The sequence below is a fragment of the Micromesistius poutassou genome (assembly GCF_964030765.1).
Source record: "Micromesistius poutassou genome assembly, chromosome: 13".
Taxonomy (NCBI): Eukaryota; Metazoa; Chordata; class Actinopteri; order Gadiformes; family Gadidae; genus Micromesistius; species Micromesistius poutassou.
The window spans coordinates 9,426,600-9,436,599 of record NC_140283.1 but is presented as its reverse complement, the minus strand read 5'-3'; positions in this window follow the sequence as shown (position 1 = coordinate 9,436,599).

The following is a 10,000-nucleotide window of genomic DNA, read 5'->3' as shown; positions in this document are numbered from 1 at the left end:
AGTGTGTCTTCTTATTCAGATAAATTCAAATAACAAATAACAGTGCCCAAAACAAGGAGTGCAACACAGCAAGCTTCCTTTTGAATGTGTATCTGGTCAAACCCTTACGAGTGGAAACTTTGCCCCACTGGATCGTCCTCCATGCTGATTGGAAGTGACAGCCACATCCTTGACAAACACACCTGTCATTGGTTCAAGTCACATCACATTTTCAGTTCCATAGATGGAAGATGTTCTGCATGTCTCTCTCTCTCTCTCTCTCTGTGCTAGTGTGTGTGGGTGTGTGTTTGTGTGTGTCTGTGTGTGTCTTTACAGTGGAGTTCTGCTTATCTCAGTGTGTACGCAGGTTTATTTATGTGTGTAGGTGTCTGTGAGTGCCACCATGTGTGAATGAGAAAAATGGCTTTTCCCATCATTTCTGCTCAACGTGTGTCCATTTTCATTATGCTTTCTGATATGAATCTGGAGGCTGGCTTGGCAGCGTGCCTCACAGAATGTTAAGGGCTTTTTCTTGTGACACACCTTACGATAATGCATCAATGTTTTCAAAATGGGGCTTTGTGTGTAACTACCTCCGACGGAGAAATGCAGCAGTGCAAAAACACATCCCATAGCATCCAATAGTGTTTAATGTGCCAGAACCAGCCCATCGCCCCCGTGTGTGTGTGTGTGTGTGTGTGTGTGTGTGTGTGTGTGTGTGTGTGTGTGTGTGTGTGTCCGTGCGTGTGTGTGTGCGTGCGTGCATGCGCACGCGCGTGTGTGTCTGTATGCAGTCAAACATGATGTGTGTGTGTTTGTGTGTATGCGCAGTGAAAGACAGTTTGTGTGTGTGCCTGTGTGTGTGTGTGTGTGTGTGTGTGTGTGTGCGTGTAGGTGCATGTGTGTGCCTGTGTGTGTGTGTGTGTGTGTGTGTGTATGTGTGTGTGGAGGGGAGAGGGACATGGACGTGCATAGGTTAGTGTTTAAGCTGACCAGACATGCTCTGCTCCCCCTTCTCCCCTGCCCTCCCCCTCTCTCTCTCTCTGTCTCTCTCTCTCTCTCTCTCTCTCTCTCTCTCTCTCTCTCTCTCTCTCTCTCTCTGCAGTGGTGTGGCAGAGTTTTGGGGAGGGGCTGCTTATGGGGACCGAGGGAGGGGGGAGGTGATGAGCGGCTGCAATAATAAGCAGATTTTAATGATTAACTATAAATCAGAGGCTGAGGCCTCTGCTGCGGGAGACTGAGGGGGACGACAGCTCCTGACTCACACACCTCGCAAATGCCTTGCTGATGATGTGTATGTGCTTCAGATCATCAATCACCGGACAGACACACACACACACACACACACACACTCCCACACACATACACACACACACACACACACACACACACACACCCCTACCCCCCCGACACACACACACACACACACAAACACACGGACCATCCTCCCACACTCACACAAACACACAGACACCGATCACAAGAACATGTTCACCACACATATGTACTGCTACAGAACAGCATTGGTCATGCGTACGTGCAGAGAGTCGGTGCTACGTGTGCGGGGTGCACATGTTCACCAACACACATACACACACACGCAACACACACACACGCACACACTCACGCACACACACACACACACAGGGACAAAGGAACACGCAGCAGCGGCAGCAGCACACACATGTTTTTTGTCTCTAACGTCCCCTCCCCGGCGGCAGGGGACAAATCAATCATAGGTACAGAAGTTCAAGGGGGTAAGAGATTGTCTGCTGGCTTTTTCCCCATGCTATTGATCCTATTTTACTGGCATCACCGGCCCGCTGTCAGCTCGTCGTCGCTCGGAACCCCGGGACAGCCATGGATTGAAAGTGGATGATTGAGAGAGGAGGCAGGGTGACATTCATCGTGTCACACACACACACACACACACACATACACATTGACTTGCAACCCACCCCCCCCCAGCAATCCAATGACATTGGAAGAATAGGATCACATGGGTGGGGACAAAAGAATCCGGCCAATCCAGGGTTGACAGCCAGGGACGCTGTCCGTTTTGATGAATAATGTTTTCCTTTCTTTCTTTCATTCCTTCTTTTCTTCCTGCTTTATGTTTTATTCCGGTCTCCCCCCCCCCCCGCACATCTCTCCCCCCCTCTCCCTCCCTCATATGTCCAACTGTCTGAAGGTGTTGGAGCTGCCACCTGCCTGCTGATGTCATGAAGGAAGACATTCTACACCCCCCTCCACCCTGGAGCTGCGTGGGAGACGCCAAAGAGTGAAGCTATTGTCTTCCTCTGATCCGGATAAGGCCCAACATGTTTATTTATGTTTCTACTGTATGCTGCTGGTGGTTCTTCCTCTGAGCAGACCTTAATGAGGGAATTCATATTTCCAATGTTCCACGGCAGAGGACACTCCCTGTCTTTGATTACTACTCGATTAGTCACACGTTAATCTGTTTATCTGAAATCAAAATGTTACAATCATTGGTGGACGTGAGTTTTTTTTTGTGCTAATGTGTACTAATACTAATACGGTTTTGCATATCCGACTCGGAGCCTAAAGTATTTACTCACGTTAACAGAGTCAGCTCCGTTTTTATCAATCTACATGTATTGTATTATTCAAACAAATATTGCAAATATAAAACAATTCAATCCAAAGGGATGAAGGCTATGGCAACAATAAGTAAACATATCGTATTATAAAAGAATACCGTAAATAATGTGCTCAGAAAATGATCAAGAAAAATAATGATGAACAACTGTAAAATATTCTGCCGAAATGCTAGTGTATGGCAGTAGATCAAAAGCAGGTTATTTGTCATGTTATATTTTCAGTATGACGATATGCAAAATGACTTGGAGATTGATGGGTGCTTCATCCATCTTTGCTGTTGTTGTCTGCTTGATTAAAAATGTTGCCAAACGCAAAATCTATAACAGTGCCTATTTGTGCCCTTGTGATCCACTTTTCAGCGTTCGTCTAATTCGGGCGATTTATTTATCTTCACAATGAATAAATATGTCTCCCCCAGTCAACTTTGTTTATGTAGCTCTTGGTCAAATTTACAGCCTCCACGGGCCTTGCATGCCTAAATATAAAGGATGAACCGCAGTAACGGCCAATCACAATAATCAAACAGTAACCGCATGAATCATAGCTCATAGCTATAGGAAGATAAAATCCCCAGCATGTAGCATATTATCCATAATAATACATACATACATCTTTTCGAGCATCTGATTCATAGTGTGATCGTAATGAGAGAAGACGCTAGCAAAAAGAGTCTATCATCGTGCTCCATTGTGTCCGCCATTGTAACCACGCCAACAACTGCTTGTCTCCGTGTGGACAAAGGACACATGATCCACAGAGGCAAACAGGCCGAGGAGGATCACAGAGGAGGGACTGTCTTGTAGGTCAAACGGTCCCAGAGAGCTGAGGGAGGACACAGAGACACAGACATGGAGGGCCAGGAGTCCACAGCAACTTCAGAGACGTGTGGAAATAAGAAAAAGTTAGGTGTACATAGTTGAATAGCTCACATACACACACACACACACACACACACACACACACACATGCACGTACACAAGCACCAGTGCACACACGCAAACTCGCATACACACACACACATACAAAGCCGGATACAATCGTATCATTGAGAGCTTAACTTACAGAAGGCAGAAGGAAAGAATGCTGTGCAATCATTGACGTGGTTCGTGTGATGGGTCTGGGAGTAAATGATTGCCCAATGGTCGCTGTTCTTACTCCATCCACCAGGATACTGCCACAGAACCGCAGGGCCGAGCAGGGCTACGTCACATGGTGGAGGAATTGACGCCGGCCGTATACCGCAGTATCATCGACTGCACTAGGTCAGGAACTCCTGGAAACAGTTGGAAGACGTCTTTCTATTGTGGAATACCGCTGTCACCTACTGCATGCATGGCTGGCGGTTGATTTGAGTCACTTCATGTCCAGGTCCATTCTGGGATTGGTCATTGGTCACTCATGCGGTCTTCATGGTTGCAGCAACAGTGAGCCACGCGGTGAAGACAGACCCACGTCATTCACCCTCCGTTTATCTACACCCTTCCTTCTCTCTTCTCTCCCCCCTCCCTTCTCTCTTTCTCTCCCCCCTCCATCTCTCTCCCTCCCTCTCTTCTCTCTCTCTCTCTCTCTCTCTCTCCCTCCTGTCCCCTCCCTCTCTCTCCCTCTCTCTCTCCCTCTTTTTTCTCTCTTTCTCTCCTCTCACTCACTCTCTGTCTGTCTCTGTCTCTGTCTCTGTCTCTCTCTCCTCGTCTCTCTCTCTCTCTCTCTCTCTCTCTCTCTCTCTCTCGCTCACTCTCTCTCTCTCTCTCTCTCTCTCTCTCTCTCTCTCTCTCTCTCTCTCTCTCTCTCTTTCTCTCTCTCTCTCTCTCTCAAGGGAATCAAAAGGGTAACTGTGTAATAGTAAGACAAAAATCTTTAAAATCTTTAAATAGGCCTATTAAAGGACAATACTGGTCTGGGTGATCAGAGCATCGTAACTTTCTCTCCAGGCTTTACTAAAACGTCTGTTATCAATTAAATTAGTCAAAATCACTTTGTTGTGCCGATTCTGCCAAAGATCCTTTTGGGTGAACGTTCCTGCCCGAAATGGACAAATAACAATATTGCAATTTGGGGACATTTTGTACAATACTTTGTATGACTGTTATGCTGTCCATAAACTGTACGTACGGACTGACATTGATTCCAAGAGACAAAAGTGCAAATACTCTTTTACAGAAAAAGAGTAGTTTTTACAAATGATAACTTGTGTTTTAATGAGCCAAAAAAGAGTCACAGTGATTTGATCAACCAGGGCGATATTGTCCTTTAAGGGTGTTTTTATCTAATTCAAAATGTAAGAAATTCGAAAAAGGTCTATGAGTTTATCAATTAATTAGTAATCTAAATTATAAGAATGTCAGTCACCCATACGTCTCCACTCAATCAATGTACCATATATATCTACATTTAAATATTAGATTGACATTTTAATCTTCATTAGCTGTATGCTCGCTAGGAAGTTAGCTCCCATCAGACCATAAAAGCTAGACCCATACATACAATCAACAGTGTGAATCTGTAAAGTGATCCATCCAACGGCACAGGCCGTGTGGAATGGGGGCCACCACAAGCCAGTGATGCGGTTAGGTGGTTGTGTATGCGGGGATGATGCATCAGCAGACGCTCAGACTGTGTTTACGGACGACACGAAGCTCCGGCTTGGCTCTTGGCCTGAGAAGTTACTGGTTATTCCCAGCCACGAGCAGGGGTTTCCTGTAACGTGACACCAGGTGGCTGTGACGGGATGTAGCATCTTGCTGAAGACACAAGCGTGGAACTGAGGGCCGTATGGTCGTGCCTGCGTCATACTGTTAGCTTCTTAGCTTGTTGTGTAACATCAGGCCTCCGACTGTGCGTGTATATATATATATATATATATATATATATATATATATATATATATATTTATATTTATAGAGAGAGAGAGAGAGAAAGAGAGAGAGAGAGAGACCTATTTGTCTTTGTTAAGTCTGTGCATGTGTCTTATTATTATTATTATTATCATTATGTGTCTTATACATATTATTGTTTGAATTTGAAGGCCTGTTTGTATGTCCGTATGTCCGCAAGCCCTTATGTAATAAAGTCCTGTTAAAAACGATGTGTGTTCATACACAGACAGAAGCATACAGATAGATGCATAATTCGCTCAGAAAAAAAAGCAAGAAAGCTAGATGGATAAATAAACAGATGCATAACGAGAAATATAGATGGATAGATAGATCGATCAATATATATTTACATAGAAAGATAGATAGAGAGACAGACAGACGGACAAACAGACAGACAGACAGACAGACAGACAGACAGATAGATAGATAGATAGATAGATAGATAGAAAGATACATCCATACATAGATGGATAGATAGATAGATGATAGATGGAAAGATGATAGATGGATAGATGATAGATGGATAGATAGACAGATACATAGATGGCTAAGCGAAGGGATAGAGGGACAGACAGCCATGCAGACAGACTGAAGGACACTCAGAGAGATGGATCTACTTATAAACGGGTAGCAGTGGAGAAAACAAGTTATCTCACGGAAAACCTCCAACTCATTATGTCGATATGCTTTTATGCCGAGCTCCAGGCGTCCATTTTGTTTGTTTGTAAATTGTCTATCAGGATAATATCACAGGTCAGACAGAGTTCTCAGATCTCTGGCTTTAGGACACAGCTGGTCATGTTCATAAATATTGATTGAGCTGTCTCGGGCCCTATAGGGACATCATGCAAATTGTCAGAGTTAAGGATATGTCTCTATAAAAGGCATGTTTTCTCTAAACATTACCTCCTGGCTGCCCGCAGCACGTATAGATTTTCCTTCTTCCAGGCATTGTGCATCTGTTTCCTTTCAGCATGAAACATGACTGTCAAGATATAGGCTGTCTGTTCCTATGTATATGCGGTGCATCTATCGTCGCACTGCATGGTCACACTCGTTCCCAGTGTGTTTGTGCTCTCCTGATGGAGTGCCTATAAACACTAATGTGTGCGTGTGTGTGTATGTGTGCATGTGCGTGTGTGTGTGTGTGTGTGTGGCGCATACCCCATATTGCGTTTGCAATTCCACGCGGACACATTCTGAATATTTATGTGCGTTTACGTGTGCGTATAGAAAAAAATGCCGTTGTTTTCACCCTTGCACCCCTCACCCCCCCCGCAACCCCCCCCCCCCCCCCCCCCCAAAAGGGCCTTGACGTGATCCCAACGTCCGACGCTAATAGCTAATGGGAGGGCAGCATCGCTTCTGAACCCGCCCTGCCCCTCCCCCCCCCCCCCCCCCCCACACACACACACACACACACACACAACTCCACTCACACCCCTGGGAGGGGAAGAGTTTTCTGGTGAGAACACACCTTTAATTGTCCGCCCCGTCGACGTGTTAAAGGAAGCCATGCATTTTATTACATCATCACTCTCTCCGTGGTGCAGACTTCCCCCCCAGTGACCGGCCCTCTGAAAACCGGCATTCTGCTTAATGGACCCAGTGTTGGCCAACGCCGATCCCGGGCTCCCGCTCACCTGATGAAATATGTATGGGACTTTTTAAAGGAATGCGGCCGCTTTACATGAAATGCGCAGGGAGCCGTTCCACTTTGGCGGTAGTTTCATTTTGTTTAAAAATTCATCACCTTCCCCCACCCCCCCCCCTCCGCCCGCCCCCCTTCTACGTACGCAGACTATTCAATTAGCATCATAAATACTGCGTGTCTGCTGTCATGGATTTAAGTCCGCTGCGCTGGTTGCGGCAACACAGCAGAGGAGCGGTGTAGTCTCATGTCTGGATGATGATGCTGACCCTTACTGCTGCCCACATCCACCCTCCCCCCCCCTCCACATCCACCTCTCCCATCCAGAAGCAAAGTGCACGTTTGGGTCAGTTTACCCAGTGATGAGGCATCTGCAGAGTTATGAAGGCTGAGAGTGGGGAAAGCAAGTATAGTTATTATGTTGGTTATTATGTCGGTGTTATGGTGTGATGTGGTTTTTATTGTCACTGCTTTCCCGGGGCAACTTGTTGCGGTAATGGGAAGATATTCCACCGTGTATAAACATAACACCGCATCATTTCCTAGCTCTGGGAGTTAGTGCAGCCGTACCGGTCTAGTAGCTTTGGGTGCTGCTACCCAGCCCTCTCGGCCCTGGGTTTGAACCCCATAACCGAGGTTGTCTTTGGGTAATCCTTGAGCGACATGCCTTACACACACGCCTGCTAATTAAGGACATGTATCTAAACAAAAGAAAGACAACGCAGTAAGTGGTGGAGGATAAAAGCACCTAAATGCTAAATTACTAAACAGTACAGAGAGCTCAAGAAACCAGTGCTGGCTGAAATCACACATTTTGAAAGGTCCCCTATTTTTGTCCATGGTGCCTTCTTCCCCTGATCTGAGAGTGCATTGGAGGGCGGGGGGTGGGGGTGGGGGTGGGGGCTCTGCCTAATTAGGGACAGAAACCATGTCGTAAACACTGACATGATTTCTCCTTGAGCGAATTGAGAGATCGGAGATGGCTCCTCAGACAGCGCACTCTTCGGTGGACCTTATTGATTCCCGGGCTCCGTGACGGAGATCAATGAAAAGAAACAGGCGGAGACAAAGAGTGGCATTTAAGGTTGCAGCGGCGCTGACATTTCCTCCATCACTGTCACGGCCGCCGCCCGAGAGTGGCGGCGGACGGGCAAATATTAAAACATTTCTCATCTGTTGTTGCGGGATTATTGGCAGCAGAAATTGTTTTCTCTCTCTCCCCCCCCCCTTCTCCCGATGTGATACCCAGGCTGAACTCCCGGCCCACCATCTCCGGGGACTGCAGATTGGTGTCTGTGACATATTGGCGCCGGCGTTTACACGCACCTGCCACTCACTCCCGAACGGCCCAGGAGAGAGCAGGGGGCTGGAGAGGGCAGATAGGAGCGGAGGAAGCTGTCGCCGGGCGGCTGTCACGGTGGGCGGGGTGCGGTGAAAACTCATCACTGATAAGGCGCCGCTCGCGTTGGGTCCCCGGCTGCGTAAAGTGCAGCCGTTAGTCAGCAAACGCCTCATGGACTTAATGCACTGCGGTGGTTAAGTGTATGTATGGAATTGGGGGATCTTACGTGTTTCAATGGACTGGCGGGATTGTGATGTGTGTGTTTAGATTTTGATCTGTATGTAGATGTGTAGTTGGTGTGTATGTGTGTGTATGTGTGTCTGTGTGTGTGTGTGCGTGTGTATGTCAGGAGGGATGGGGAGGGCTTGGGGTTGCAGGTCTGTGCGTTTGAATGTGCATCTATCTGTGTTTGTCCCTGTTTACTTTGGTATGTATGTGTATGTGTGTGTGTGTGTGTATGTGCGTGCGTGTGTGTGTGTGTGCATGCAGGTTCCTACCATACTATACACGGGAGTCCAAAAATCGGCGGCGGTATCCTTCCGGTGAACTCCTGGGTCCTGAACTCTGGGTGACACCGGCCGCTGTGGGGTCATACGTCTATTGGTGGGACAAATGACATTATGCTACACTAAGAGAATTACATGGAGGATGTCCCCTGGAGTCACCCGGCTGGACCATCACTCATCATTACGCGGGGGGGTGGGGCGGGTGGGGGGCATGGTGGGGGTGAGGGGGGCGGGGGGGGGCACTCTGCTTCACGCAGAGTCTCGCTGCTTGTCTGGTAGGCGTCTTGTTAAAAAGGGGCTCTTGGTCCGACATCCCTCTCTCGCGCGTGCGGTCTAACTTTCTTTCTTATTAGTAGGAGTGGAAAAAAGAGGAGGGGTTAGGGGGGGGAAGATGGATTATGGATATTACATGGAAGTCGAGGGCAGAGTACATGCATGCCATGAGGTCATTTTGCTTTACCAGTCAAGCACTCTGTAATAAGTTGTACTTTAATTGCTTAGGGGAGCGCTCTCCCTCGCCTTGATCACCGCTCTTCTCCTGACCGCTCTATAAATCTGTCCGTTGCGATATTAAATGGATCTCCGCTCGCGCTGCGCTGCTTACTTCCTCCTACATCTCTGCAACTTTTCCCTCTCGAATCTTCCCTCCTGCTCCTCTCCTCTATTTCCCTCTCCCTCCCTCGCTCCCTCTCTCTCCCCCTCCCCCCCCCCCCTCCCCGGTGATGTTTGATCGCAGTGAAAACAGGAGAGCAAACAGCAGGTGAAGCTGCACGGGCGCACGGCTGTGCCATCTGCTGCGGTCATGTGACCCCCTCTGCAAACCCACTCTGACGCCATGACGCCCCATCACACCTCACTCATCCATCAATCACCGCCAAGGAGCGAGGGAGAGAGACAGAGAGAGAGAGAGAGAGAGACAGAGAGAGAGAGAGAGAGAGAGAGAGACAGAGAGAGAGAGAGAGACTGAGAGAGACAGAGAGAGAGAGAGAGAGAGTGAGTGAGTGAGTGAGTGAGAGAGGAAGGG